General features: G+C 52.1%; 1 non-coding gene across 1 annotated transcript; it reads left to right on the forward strand.

Annotated features, from left to right (window-relative positions):
* The first annotated feature begins 13,212 nt into the window (after window positions 1-13,212).
* Window positions 13,213-13,285, forward strand: TRNAK-CUU (transfer RNA lysine (anticodon CUU)). The gene has a single exon. It is a non-coding gene; the product is annotated as a tRNA-Lys (tRNA).
* The last annotated feature ends 2,132 nt before the right edge of the window (window positions 13,286-15,417 follow it).

Consider the following 15,417-nt stretch of genomic DNA (forward strand, 5'->3'; position numbering starts at 1 on the left):
ACATAAGACTGGGGTAGAGCGAGAGATGGAGAAAGAGAAAGGTGCCTGTGTCGAGTCAGCAGCAGAGAAAATGAAACAAAGGGGCCTCCTGGGATAACCACACACTACTTCCTTACAAAGAACACACAGAGGGTGTGTGAAATGACATAGGTTCAGCAGCCAGGCTAGTTCAGTTGGTAGAGCATGAGACTCTTAATCTCAGAGTCGTGGGTTCAAGCCCCACGTTGGGCGTGATGCTTTTTAAAGGCTTATCCATTTTCGGGTTGAACATTAACTCTCACCTTTTTCAGATATTTCGCTGAGGCTTAAAACTACACACACACACATCCTGCAGTTTGTCTCACGATTCCCACAGGACTCCACACAATGCAGCACTTCCCGCCCTGAGAGGCGCCACTGGGAGCGGTCCTAGGCCGAGCCTTTCCTGGGCAATTTCATAGCCTGAGCCGCCTGTGCTTACAGCGAGGTCGGAGTCCGCTCCGGTCCGTCCTGTCCCCCCCCCCCATCCTTTCTAAAAGAGGAGTTTAAGGTCTCATCCCCGCTGGTGTTATGATTAAATTAGGTATGAAAACTACTTTATGTCAGCAGCGGGATTTGACCACAGGACTGGGGAAGATACTGCTCTTGAATGTGGCACCTTACACCGCTCGGCCATTCCGGCAGCCTCCGGAACACGGCTCTGAAGGCTGACTGCCACCTCGCGAAACAGCGAGAGTTCACACTGTTCTCTACTGGACATTTAAGCATGTGCCCAGAGACAGGTTGAGAGGACAGATGCATGTATGTACCAGAGTGAGCTCCAGAAAGACTGATGGGGACATAAGACTGGGGTAGAGCGAGAGATGGAGAAAGAGAAAGGTGCCTGTGTCGAGTCAGCAGCAGAGAAAATGAAACAAAGGGGCCTCCTGGGATAACCACACACTACTGCCTCACAAAGAACACACAGAGGGTGTGTGAAATAAGATAAGCACAGCAGCCCGGCTAGCTCAGTCGGTAGCGCAAGAGACTCTTAATCTCAGGGTCGTGGGTTCGAGCCTCATGTTGGGCGTGATGCTTTTTAAAGGCTTCTCCATTTTCGGGATTAACATTAACTCTCACCTTTTTCAGATATTTCGCTGAGGCTTAAAACTACACACACACACATCCTGCAGTTTTCCCCACGATTCCCACAGGACTCCACACAACGCAGCACTTCCCGCCCTGGGAGGCGCCGCTGGGAGCGGTCCTAGGCCGAGCCTTTCCTGCGCCCTTTCCTAGCCTGAGCCGCCCGTGCTTACAGCGAGCTCGGAGTCCGCTCCGGTCCGTCCTGTCCCCCCCCATCCTTTCAAAAAGAGGAGTTTAAGGTCTCATCCCCGCTGGTGTTATGATTAAAGAAGGTATGAAAACTACTTTATGTCAGCAGCGGGATTTGACCACGGGACTGGGGAAGATACTGCTCTTGAATGTGGCGCCTTACACCGCTCGGCCATTCCGGCAGCCTCCGAATACGGCTCTGGAGGCTGACTGCCACCTCGCGAAACAGGGAGAGTTCACACTGTTCTCTACTGGACATTTAAGTATGTGCCCAGAGACAGGTTGAGAGGACAGATGCATGTATGTACCAGAGTGAGCTCCAGAGAGACTGAAGGGGACATAAGACTGGGGTAGAGCGAGAGATGGAGAAAGAGAAAGGCGCCTGTGTTGAGTCAGCAGCAGAGAAAATGAAACAAAGGGGCCTCTTGGGATAACCGCACACTACTTCCTCACAAAGAACACACAGAGGGTGTGTGAAATGACATAGGCACAGCAGCCTGACTAGCTCAGTCGGTAGAGCATGAGACTCTTAATCTCAGGGTTGTGGGTTCGAGCCCCACGTTGGGTGTGATGCTTTTTAAAGGCTTCTCCATTTTCGGGTTTAACATTAACTCTCACTTTTTTCAGATATTTCGCTGAGGCTTAAAACTACACACACACACATCCTGCAGTTTGCGTCACGATTCCCACAGGACTCCACACAATGCAGCACTTCCCGCCCTGGGAGGCGCCGCTGGGAGTGGTTCTAGGCCGAACCTTTCCTGTGCCCTTTCCTAGCCTGAGCCGCCCGTGCTTACAGCGAGCTCGGAGTCCGCTCCGGTCCGTCCTGTCCCCCCCCATCCTTTTAAAAAGAGGAGTTTAAGGTCTCATCCCCGCTGGTGTTATGATTAAAGTAGGTATGAAAACTACTTTGTCAGCAGCAGGATTTGACCACAGGACTGGGGAAGATAGTGCTCTTGAATGTGGCACCTTACACCGCTCGGCCATTCCGGCAGCCTCCGGAACACGACTCTGGAGGCTGACTGCCACCTCGCGACACAGGGAGAGTTCACACTGTTCTCTACTGGACATTTAAGTATGTGCCCAGAGACAGGTTGAGAGGTCAGATGCATGTATGTACCACAGTGAGCTCCAGAGAGATTGATGGGGACATAAGACTGGGGTAGAGCGAGAGATGGAGAAAGAGAAAGGTGCCTGTGTCGAGTCAGCAGCAGAGAAAATGAAACAAAGGGGCCTCCTGGGATAACCACACACTACTTCCTCACAAAGAACACACAGAGGGTGTTTGAAATGACATAGGCACAGCAGCCCGGCTAGCTCAGTCGGTAGCGCATGAGACTCTTAATCTCAGGGTCGTGCGTTCGAGCCCCACGTTGGGCGTGATCCTTTTTAAAGGCTTCTCCATTTTCGGGTTTAACATTAACTCTCACCTTTTTCAGTTATTTCGCTGAGGCTTAAAACTACACACACACACACATCCTGCAGTTTGCCTCACGATTCCCACAGGACTCCACACAACGCAGCACTTCCCGCCCTGGGAGGTGCCGCTGGGAGCGGTACTAGGCCAAGCCTTTCCTGCGCCCTTTCCTAGCCTGAGCCGCCCGTGCTTACAGCGAGCTCGGAGTCTGCTCCGCTCCGTCCTGTCCCCCCCATCCTTTCAAAAAGAGGATTTTAAGGTCTCATACCCGCTGGTGTTATGATTAAAGTAGGTATGAAAACTACTTCATGTTGGCAGCGGTATTTGATCACAGGACTGGGGAAGATACTGTTCTTGAATGTGGCACCTCACACCGCTCGGCCATTCCGGCAGCCTCCGAAACACGGCTCTGGAGGCTGACTGTCACCTCGCGAAACAGGGAGAGTTCACACTGTTCTCTACTGGACATTTAAGTATGTGCCCAGAGACAGGTTGAGAGGACAGATGCATGTATGTACCAGAGTGAGCTCCAGAGAGACTGATGGGGACATAAGACTGCGGTAGAGCGAGAGATGGAGAAAGAGAAAGGTGCCTGGGTCGAGTCAGCAGCAGAGAAAAGGAAACAAAGGGGCCTCCTGGGATAACCACACCCTACTTCCTCACAAAGAACACACAGAGAGTGTGTGAAATGACATAGGCACAGCAACCCGGCAAGTTCAGTCAGTAGCGCATGAGACTCTGTTTCTCAGGGTCGTGGGTTCAAGCCCCACATTGGGTTTGATGCTTTTTAAAGGCTTCTCCATTTTCGGGTTTAACATTAACTCTCACCTTTTTCAGATATTTCGCTGAGGCTTAAAACTACACACACACACACATCCTGCAGTTTGCCTCACGATTCCCACAGGACTCCACACAACGCAGCACTTCCCGCCCTGGGAGGCGCCGCTGGGAGCGGTCCTATGCCGAGCCTTTCCTGCCCCCTTTCCTAGCCTGAGCCACCCGTGCTTACAGCGTGCTCGGAGTCCGCTCCGGTCCGTCCTGTCCCCCCCCCATCCTTTCAAAAAGAGGAGTTTAAAGTCTCATCCCCGCTGGTGTTATGATTAAAGTAGGTATGAAAACTACTTTATGTCGGCAGCGTGATTTGATCACAGGACTGGAGAAGATACTGCTCTTGAATGTGGCACCTTACACCGCTCGGCCATTCCGGCAGCCTCCGGAACACAGCTCTGGAGGATGACTGCCACCTCGCGAAACAGGGAGCGTTCACACTGTTCTCTACTGGACATTTAAGTATGTGCCCAGAGACAGGTTGAGAGGACAAATGCATGTATGTACCAGAGTGAGCTCCAGAGAGACCGATGGGGACATAAGACTGGGGTAGAACGAGAGATGGAGAAAGAGATAGGTTCCTGTGTCGAGTCAGCAGCAGAGAAAATGAAACAAAGGTGCCTCCTGGGATAACCACACACTACTTCCTCACAAAGAACACACAGAGGGTGTGTGAAATGACTCATGGACAGCAGCCCGGCTAGCTCAGTTGGTAGAGCAGAAGCCTCTTAATCTCAGGGTCGTGGGTTTGAGCCCCAAGTTGGGTGTGATGCTTTTTAAAGGCTTCTCCATTTTCGGGTTTAACATTAACTCTCACCTTTTTCAGATATTTTGCTGAGGCTTAAAACTACACACACACACACACATCCTGCAGTTTGCCTCACGATTCCCACAGTACTCCACACAACGCAGCACTTCCTGCCCTGGGAGGCGCCGCTGGGAGTGGTCCTAGGCCGAGCCTTTCCTGCGCCCTTTCCTAGCCTGAGCCGCCCGTGCTTACAGCGAGCTTGGAGTCCGCTTCGGTCCGTCCTGTCCCCCCCTCATCCTTTCAAAAAGAGGAGTTTAAGGTCTCATCCCCGCTGGTGTTATGATTAAAGTAGGTATGAAAACTACTTTATGTCAGTAGCGGGATTTGACCACGGGACTGGGGAAGATACGGCTCTTGAATGTGACGCCTTACACCGCTCGGCCATTCCGGCAGCCTCCGGAACACACCTCTGGAGGCTGACTGCCACCTCGCGACACAGGGAGAGTTCACACTGTTCTCTACTGGACATTTAAGTATGTGCCCAGAGACAGGTTGAGAGGACAGATGCATGTATGTACGACAGTGAGCTCCAGAGAGACTGATGGGGACATAAGACTGGGGTAGAGCGAGAGATGGAGAAAGAGAAAGGTGCCTGTGTCGAGTCAGCAGCAGAGAAAATGAAACAAAGGGGCCTCCTGGGATAACCACACACTACTTCCTCACAAAGAACACAAAGAGGGTGTGTGAAATGACATAGGCACAGCAGCCCGGCTAGCTCAGTCGGTAGTAGATGAGACTCTTAATCTCAGGGTCGTGGGTTCGAGCCCCACGTTGGGCGTGATGCTTTTTAAAGGCTTCTCCATTTTCGGGTTTAACATTAACTCTCACCTTTTTCAGATATTTCGCTGAGGCTTAAAACTACACACACACACACATCCTGCAGTTTGCCTCACGATTCCCACAGGACTCCACACAACGCAGCACTTCCCACCCTGGGAGGCGCCGCTGGGAGCGGTCCTATGCCGAGCCTTTCCTGCGCCCTTTCCTAGCCTGAGCCGCCCGTGCTTACAGCGAGCTCGGAGTCCGCTCCGGTCCGTCCTGTCCCCCCCCATCCTTTCAAAAAGAGGAGTTTAAAGTCTCATCCCCGCTGGTGTTATGATTAAAGTAGGTATGAAAACTACTTTATGTCGGCAGCGCGATTTGATCACAGTACTGGGGAAGATACTGCTCTTGAATGTGGCACCTTACACCGCTCGGCCATTCCGGCAGCCTCCGAAACACAGCTCTGGAGGATGACTGCCACCTCGCGAAAAAGGGAGCGTTCACACTGTTCTCTACTGGACATTTAAGTATGTGCCCAGAGACAGGTTGAGAGGACAAATGCATGTATGTACCAGAGTGAGCTCCAGAGAGACCGATGGGGACATAAGACTGGGGTAGAGCGAGAGATGGAGAAAGAGAAAGGTGCCTGTGTCGAGTCAGCAGCAGAGAAAATGAATCAAAGGGGCCTCCTGGGATAACCACACACTACTTCCTCACAAAGAACACACAGAGGGTGTGTGAAATGACATAAATACAGCAGCCCGGCTAGCTCAGTTGGTAGAGCATGAACCTCTTAATCTCAGGCTCGTGGGTTCGAGCCCCACGTTGAGTGTGATGCTTTTTAAAGGCTTCTCCATTTTCGGGTTTAACATTAACTCTCACCTTTTTCAGATATTTTGCTGAGGCTTAAAACTACACACACACACACATCCTGCAGTTTGCCTCACGATTCCCACAAGACTCCACACAACGCAGCACTTCCCGCCCTGGGAGGCGCCGCTGGGAGTGGTCCTAGGCCGAGCCTTTCCTGCGCCCTTTCCTAGCCTGAGCCGCCCGTGCTTACAGCGAGCTCGTAGTCCGCTCCGGTCCGTCCTGTCCCCCCCTCATCCTTTCAAAAAGAGGAGTTTAAGGTCTCATCCCCGCTGGTGTTATGATTAAAGTAGGTATGAAAACTACTTTATGTCAGCAGCAGGATTTGACCATGGGACTGGGGAAGATACTGCTTTTGAATGTGACACCTTACACCGCTCGGCCATTCCGGCAGCCTCCCGAACACAGGTCTGGAGGCTGACTGCCACCTCGCGACACAGGGAGAGTTCACACTGTTCTCTACTGGACATTTAAGTATGTGCCCAGAGACAGGTTGAGAGGACAGATGCATGTATGTACCACAGTGAGCTCCAGGGAGATTGATGGGGACATAAGACTGAGGTAGAGCGAGAGATGGAGAAAGAGAAAGGTGCCTGCGTCGAGTCAGCAGCAGAGAAAATGAAACAAAGGGGCCTCCTGGGATAACCACACACTACTTCCTCAGAAAGAACACACAGAAGGTGTGTGAAATGCTATAGGCACAGCATAACGTCTAGCTCAGTTGGTAGCGCATGAGACTCTTAATCTCAGGGTCGTGGGTTCGAGCCCCATGTTGGGCGGGATGCTTTTTAAAGGGTTCTCCATTTTCGGGTTTAACATTAACTCTCACCTTTTTCAGATATTTCGCTGAGGCTTAAAACTACACACACACACACATCCTGCAGTTTGCCTCACTATTCCCACAGGACTCCACACAATGCAGCACTTCCCGCCCTGGGAGGCGCCGCTGGGAGCGGTCCTAGGCCAAGCCTTTCCTGCGCCCTTTCCTAGCCTGAGCCGCACGTGCTTACAGAGAGCTCGGAGTCCGCTCCGCTCCGTCCTGTCTCCCCCCCCCCCATCCTTTCAAAAAGAGGATTTTAAGGTCTCATCCCCGCTGGTGTTATGATTAAAGTAGGTATGAAAACTACTTTAGGTCGGCAGCGGGATTTGATCACGTGACTGGGGAAGATACTGCTCTTGAATGTGGCACCTTACACAGCTCGGCCATTCCGGCAGCCTCCTGGACATGGCTCTGGAAGCTGACTGCCACCTCGCGAAAGAGGGAGAGTTCACACTGTTCTCTACTGGACATTTAAGTATGTGCCCAGAGACAGGTTGAGAGGACAGATGCATGTATGTACCAGAGTGAGCTCCAGAGAGACTGATGGGGACATAAGACTGATGTAGAGCGAGAGATGGAGAAAGAGAAAGATGCCTGTGTCGAGTCAGCAGCAGAGAAAATGAAACAAAGGGGCCTCCTGGGATAACCACACACTACTTCCTCACAAAGAACACACAGAGGGTGTGTGAAATGACATAAGCACAGCAGCCTGACTAGCTCAGTCGGTAGGGCATGAGACTCTTAATCTCAGGGTCGTAGGTTCGAGCCCCACATTGGGCGTGATGCTTTTTAAAGGCTTCTCCATTTTCGGGTTTAACATTAACTCTCACCTTTTTCAGATATTTCGCTAAGGCTTAAAACTACACACACACACACATCCTGCAGTTTGCCTCACGATTCCCACAGGACTCCACACAACGCAGCACTTCCCGCCCTGAGAGGCGCCGCTGGGAGCGGTCCTAGGCCAAGCCTTTCCTGCGCCCTTTCCTAGCCTGAGCCGCCCGTGCTTACAGCGAGCTCGGAGTCCGCTCCGGTCCGTCCTGTCCCCCCCCATCCTTTCAAAAAGAGGAGTTTAAGGTCTCATCCCCGCTGGTGTTATGATTAAAGTAGATATGAAAACTACTTTATGTCAGCAGCAGGATTTGACCACGGGACGGGGGAAGATACATGCTCTTGAATGTGGCGCCTCACACCGCTCGGCCATTCCGGCAGCCTCCGAAACACTTCTCTGGAGGCTGACTGCCACCTCGCGAAACAGGGAGAGTTCACACTGTTCTCTACTGGACATTTAAGTATGTGCCCAGAGACAGGTTGAGAGGACAGATGCATGTATGTACAAGAGTGAGCTCCAGAGAGACTGATGAGGACATTAGACTGGGGTAGAGCGAGAGATGGAGAAAGAGAAAGGTGCCTGTGTCGAGTCAGCAGCAGAGAAAATGAAACAAAGGGGCCTCCTGGGATAACCACACACTACTTCCTCACAAAGAACACACAGAGGGTGTGTGAAACAACATAGGCACAGCAGCCTGACTAGCTCAGTCTGTAGAGCATGAGACTCTTAATCTCAGGGTCGTGGGTTTGAGCCCCACGTTTGGTGTGATGCTTTTTAAAGGCTTCTCTATTTTCGGGTTTAACATTAACTCTCACCTTTTTCAGATATTTTGCTGAGGCTTAAAACTACACACACACACACACATCCTGCAGTTTGCCTCACGATTCCCACAGGACTCCACACAACGCAGCACTTCCCGCCCTGGGAGGCGCCGCTGGGAGCGGTCCTATGCCGAGCCTTTCCTGCGCCCTTTCCTAGCCTGAGCCGCCCGTGCTTACAGCGAGCTCGGAGTCCGCTCCGGTCCGTCCTGTCCCCCCCCATCCTTTCAAAAAGAGGAGTTTAAAGTCCCATCCCCGCTGGTGTTATGATTAAAGTAGGTATGAAAACTACTTTATGTCAGCAGCAGGATTTGACCATGGGACTGGGGAAGATACTGCTCTTGAATGTGACGCCTTACACCGCTCGGCCATTCCGGCAGCCTGTGGAACACGGCTCTGGAGGCTGACTGCCACCTCGCGACACAGGGAGAGTTCACACTGTTCTCTACTGGACATTTAAGTATGTGCCCAGAGACAGGTTGAGAGGACAGATGCATGTATGTACCAGAGTGAGCTCCAGAGAGACTGATGGGGACATAAGACTGGGGTAGAGCGAGAGATGGAGAAAGAGAAAGGTGCCTGAGTGGAGTCAGCAGCAGAGAAAATGAAACAAAGGGGCCTCCTGGGATAACCACACACTACTTCCTCACAAAGAACATACAGAGGGTGTGTGAAATGATATAGGCACAGCAGCCGGGGTAGCTCAGTCGGTAGAGCATGAGACTCTTAATCTCAGGGTCCTGGGTTCGAGCTCCTCGTTGGGCGTGATGCTTTTTAAACGCTTCTCCCTTTTTGGGTTTAACATTAACTCTCACCTTTTTCAGATATTTCGCTGAGGCTTAAAAATACACAAATACACATCCTGCAGTTTGCCTCACGATTCCCTCAGGACTCCACACAACGCAGCAATTCCCGCCCTGGGAGGCGCCGCTGGGAGCGGTCCTAGGCCGAGCCTGTCCTGCGCCCTTTCCTAGCCTGAGCCGCCCGTGCTTACAGCGAGCTCGTAGTCCGCTCCGTCCTGTCCCCCCCCATCCTTTCAAAAAGAGGAGTTTAAGGTCTCATCCCCACTGGTGTTATGATTAAAGTAGGTATGAAAACTACTTTATGTCAGCAGCGGGATTTAACCACAGGACTGGGGAAGATACTGCTCTTGATTGTGGCGCCTTACACCGCTCGGCCATTCCGGCAGCCTCTGGATACGGCTCTGGAGGCTGACTGCCACCTCGCGAAACAGGGAGAGTTCACACTGTTCTCTACTGGACATTTAAGTATGTGCCCAGAGACAGGTTGAGAGGACAGATGCATGTATAGTACCAGAGTGAGCTCCAGAGAGACTGATGGGGACATAAGACTGGGGTAGAGCGAGAGATGGAGAAAGAGAAAGGTGCCTGTGTCGAGTCAGCAGCAGAGAAAATGAAACAAAGGGGCCTCCTGGGATAACCACACACTACTTCTTCACAAAGAACACACAGAGGGTGTGTGAAATGACATAGGCACAGCAGCCCGGCTAGCTCAGTTGGTAGTGCATGAGACTCTTAATCTCAGGGTCGTGGGTTCGAGCCCCACGTTGGGCGTGATGCTTTTTAAAGGATTCTCCATTTTCGGGTTTAACATTAACTCTCACCTTTTTCAGATATTTCGCTGAGGCTTAAAACTACACGCACACACATCCTGCAGTTTGCCTCACGATTCCCACAGGACTCCCCACAACGCAGCACTTCCCGCCCTGGGTGGCGCGACTGGGAGCGGTCCTAGGCCGAGCCTTGCCTGCGCACTTTCCTAGCCTGAGCCGCCCGTGCTTACAGCGAGCTCGGAGTCCGCTCCAGTCCGTCCTGTCCCCCCCCATCCTTTCAAAAAGAGGAGTTTAAGGTCTCATCCCCGCTGGTGTTATGATTAAAGTAGATATGAAAACTACTTTATGTCAGCAGCAGGATTTGACCACGGGACGGGGGAAGATACTGCTCTTAAATGTGGCGCCTCACACCGCTCGGCCATTCCGGCAGCCTCCGAAACACTTCTCTGGAGGCTGACTGCCACCTCGCGAAACAGGGAGAGTTCACACTGTTCTCTACTGGACATTTAAGTATGTGCCCAGAGACAGGTTGAGAGGACAGATGCATGTATGTACAACAGTGAGCTCCAGAGACACTGATGAGGACATAAGACTGGGGTAGAGCGAGAGATGGAGAAAGAGAAAGGTGCCTGTGTCGAATCAGCAGCAGAGAAAATGAAACAAAGGGGCCTCCTGGGATAACCACACACTACTTCCTCACAAAGAACACACAGAGGGTGTGTGAAACAACATAGGCACAGCAGCCTGACTAGCTCAGTCTGTAGAGCATGAGACTCTTAATCTCAGGGTCGTGGGTTCGAGCCCCACGTTGGGTGTGATCCTTTTTAAAGGCTTCTCCATTTTCGGGTTTAACATTAACTCTCACCTTTTTCAGATATTTTGCTGAGGCTTAAAACTACACACACACACACATCCTGCAGTTTGCCTCACGATTCCCACAGGACTCCACACAACGCAGCACTTCCCACCCTGGGAGGCGCCGCTGGGAGCGGTCCTATGCCGAGCCTTTCCTCCGCCCTTTCCTAGCCTGAGCCGCCCGTGCTTACAGCGAGCTCGGAGTCCGCTCCAGTCCGTCCTGTCCCCCCCCCCCATCCTTTCAAAAAGAGGAGTTTAAAGTCTCATCCCCGCTGGTGTTATGATTAAAGCAGGTATGAAAACTACTTTATGTCAGCAGCGGGATTTGATCACGGGACTGGGGAAGATACTGCTCTTGAATGTGGCGCCTTACACTGCTCGGCCATTCCGGCAGCTTGTGGAACACGGCTCTGGAGGCTGACTGCCACTTCGCGACACAGGGAGAGTTCACACTGTTCTCTACTGGACATTTAAGTATGTGCCCAGAGACAGGCTGAGAGGACAGATGCATGTATGTACCAGAGTGAGCTCCAGAGAGACTGATGGGGACATAAGTCTGGGGTAGAGCGAGAGATGGAGAAAGAGAAAGGTGCCTGTGTCGAGTCAGCAGCAGAGAAAATGAAACAAAGGGGCCTCCTGGGATAACCACACACTACTTCCTCACAAAGAACACACAGAGGGTGTGTGAAATAACATAGGCATTGCAACCCGTCTAGCTCAGTCAGTAGCACATGAGACTCTTAATCTCAGGGTCGTGGGTTCGAGCCCCACGTTGGGTGTGATCCTTTTTAAAGGCTTCTCCATTTTCGGGTTTAACATTAACTCTCACCTTTTTCAGATATTTCGCTGAGGCTTAAAACTACACACACACACATCCTGCAGTTTGCCTCACGATTCCCACAGGACTCCCCACAACGCAGCACTTACCGCCCTGGGTGGCGCCACTGGGAGCGGTCCTAGGCCGAGCCTTGCCTGCGCCCTTTCCTAGCCTGAGCCGCCCGTGCTTACAGCGAGCTCGGAGTCCGCTCCAGTCCGTCCTGTCCCCCCCCATCCTTTCAAAAAGAGGAGTTTAAGGTCTCATCCCCGCTGTTGTTATGATTAAAGTAGATATGAAAACTACTTTATGTCAGCAGCAGGATTTGACCACGGGACGGGGGAAGATACTGCTCTTGAATGTGGCACCTCACACCGCTCGGCCATTCCGGCAGCCTCCGAAAAACTTCTCTGGAGGCTGACTGCCACCTCGCGAAACAGGGAGAGTTCACACTGTTCTCTACTGGACATTTAAGTATGTGCCCAGAGACAGGTTGAGAGGACAGATGCATGTATGTCCCAGAGTGAGCTCCCGAGAGACTGATGGGGACATAAGACTGGGGTAGAGAGAGAGATGGAGAAAGAGAAAGGTGCCTGTGTCGAGTCAGCAGCAGAGAAAATGAAACAAAGGGGCCTCCTGGGATAACCACACACTACTTCCTCACAAAGAACACACAGAGGGTGTGTGAAACAACATAGGCACAGCAGCCTGACTAGCTCAGTCGGTTGAGCATGAGACTCTTAATCTCAGGGTCGTGGGTTCGAGCCCCACGTTGGGTGTGATGCTTTTTAAAGCTTCTCCATTTTCGGGTTTAACATTAACTCTCACCTTTTTCAGATATTTCGCTGAGGCTTAAAACTACACACACACACACATCCTGCAGTTTGCCTCACGATTCCCACAGGACTCCACACAACGCAGCACTTCCCGCTCTGGGAGGCGCCGCTGGGAGCGGTCCTATGCCGAGCCTTTCCTGCGCCCTTTCCTAGCCTGAGTCGCCCGTGCATACAGCGAGCTCGGAGTCCGCGCCAGTCCGTCCTGTCCCCCCCCCATCCTTTCAAAAAGAGGAGTTTAAAGTCTCATCCCCGCTGGTGTTATGATTAAAGTAGGTATGAAAACTACTTTATGTCAGCAGCGGGATTTGATCACGGGACTGGGGAAGATACTGCTCTTGAATGTTGCGCCTTACACTGCTCGGCCATTCCGGCAGCCTGTGGAACACGGCTCTGGAGGCTGACAGCCACCTCGCGACACAGGGAGAGTTCACACTGTTCTCTACTGGACATTTAAGTATGTGCCCAGATACAGGCTGAGAGGACAGATGCATGTATGTACCAGAGTGAGCTCCAGAGAGACTGATGGGGACATAAGTCTGGGGTAGAGCGAGAGATTGAGAAAGAGAAAGGTGCCTGTGTCGAGTCAGCAGCAGAGAAAATGAAACAAAGGGGCCTCCTGGGATAACCACACACTACTTCCTCACAAAGAACACACAGAGGGTGTGTGAAATAACATAGGCAATGCTACCCGGCTAGCTCAGTCGGTAGAGCATGAGACTCTTAATCTCAGGGTCGTGGGTTCGATCCCCACGTTGGGTGTGATGCTTTTTAAAGGCTTCTCCATTTTCGGGTTTAACATTAACTCTCACCTTTTTCAGATATTTTGCTGAGGCTTAAAACTACACACACACACATCCTGCAGTTTGCCTCACGATTCCCACAGGACTCCCCACAACGCAGCACTTCCCGCCCTGGGTGGCGCCACTGGGAGCGGTCCTAGGCCGAGCCTTGCCTGCGCCCTTTCCTAGCCTGAGCCGCCCGTGCTTACAGCGAGCTTGGAGTCCTCTCCAGTCCGTCCTGTCCCCCCCCATCCTTTCAAAAAGAGGAGTTTAAGGTCTCATCCCCGCTGGTGTTATGATTAAAGTAGATATGAAAACTACTTTATGTCAGCAGCAGGATTTGACCACGGGACGGGGGAAGATACTGCTCTTGAAGGTGGCGCCTCACACCGCTCGGCCATTCCGGCAGCCTCCGAAACACTTCTCTGGAGGCTGACTGCCACCTCGCGAAACAGGGAGAGTTCACACTGTTCTCTACTGGACATTTAAGTATGTGCCCAGAGACAGGTTGAGAGGACAGATGCATGTATGTACAACAGTGAGCTCCAGAGAGACTGATGAGGACATAAGACTGGGGTAGAGCGAGAGATGGAGAAAGAGAAAGGTGCCTGTGTCGAATCAGCAGCAGAGAAAATGAAACATAGGGGCCTCCTGGGATAACCACACACTACTTCCTCACAAAGAACACACAGAGGGTGTGTGAAACAACATATGCACAGCAGCCTGACTAGCTCAGTCGGTAGAGCATGAGACTCTTAATCTCAGGGTCGTGGGTTCGAGCCCCATGTTGGGTGTGATGCTTTTTAAAGGCTTCTCCATTTTCGGGTTTAACATTAACTCTCACCTTTTTCAGATATTTTGCTGAGGCTTAAAACTACACACACACACACATCCTGCAGTTTGCCTCACGATTCCAACAGGACTCCACACAACGCAGCACTTCCCACTCTGGGAGGCGCCGCTGGGAGCGGTCCTATGCCGAGCCTTTCCTCCGCCCTTTCCTAGCCTGAGCCGCCCGTGCTTACAGCGAGCTCGGAGTCCGCTCCAGTCCGTCCTGTCCCCCCCCCATCCTTTCAAAAAGAGGAGTTTAAAGTCTCATCCCCGCTGGTGTTATGATTAAAGTAGGTATGAAAACTACTTTATGTCAGCAGCGGGATTTGATCACGGGACTGGGGAAGATACTGCTCTTGAATGTGGCGCCTTACACTGCTCGGCCATTCCGGCAGCCTGTGGAACACGGCTCTGGAGGCTGACTGCCACCTCGCGACACAGGGAGAGTTCACACTGTTCTCTACTGGACATTTAAGTATGTGCCCAGAGACAGGCTGAGAGGACAGATGCATGTATGTACCAGAGTGAGCTCCAGAGAGACTGATGGGGACATAAGTCTGGGGTAGAGCGAGAGATTGAGAAAGAGAAAGGTGCCTGTGTCGAGTCAGCAGCAGAGAAAATGAAACAAAGGGGCCTCCTGGGATAACCACACACTACTTCCTCACAAAGAACACACAGAGGGTGTGTGAAATAACATAGGCACTGCAACCCAGCTAGCTCAGTCGGTAGCGCATGAGACTCTTAATCTCAGGGTCGTGGGTACGAGCCCCACGTTGGGTGTGATGCTTTTTAAAGGCTTCTCCATTTTCGGGTTTAACATTAACTCTCACCTTTTTCAGATATTTCGCTGAGGCTTAAAACTACACACACACACATCCTGCAGTTTGCCTCACGATTCCCACAGGACTCCCCACAACGCAGCACTTCCCGCCCTGGGTGGCGCCTCTGGGAGCGGTCCTAGGCCGAGCCTTGCCTGCGCCCTTTCCTAGCCTGAGCCGCCCGTGCTTACAGCGAGCTCGGAGTCCGCTCCAGTCCGTCCTGTCCCCCCCCATCCTTTCAAAAAGAGGAGTTTAAGGTCTCATCCCCGCTGGTGTTATGATTAAAGTATATATGAAAACTACTTTATGTCAGCAGCAGGATTTGACCACGGGACGGGGGAAGATACTGCTCTTGAATGTGGCGCCTCACACCGCTCGGCCATTCCGGCAGCCTCCGAAACATTTCTCTGGAGGCTGACTGCCACCTCGCGAAACAGGGAGAGTTCACACTGTTCTCTACTGG

This window comes from Pleurodeles waltl, chromosome 6 (assembly GCF_031143425.1).
Source record: "Pleurodeles waltl isolate 20211129_DDA chromosome 6, aPleWal1.hap1.20221129, whole genome shotgun sequence".
Classification (NCBI taxonomy): domain Eukaryota; kingdom Metazoa; phylum Chordata; class Amphibia; order Caudata; family Salamandridae; genus Pleurodeles; species Pleurodeles waltl.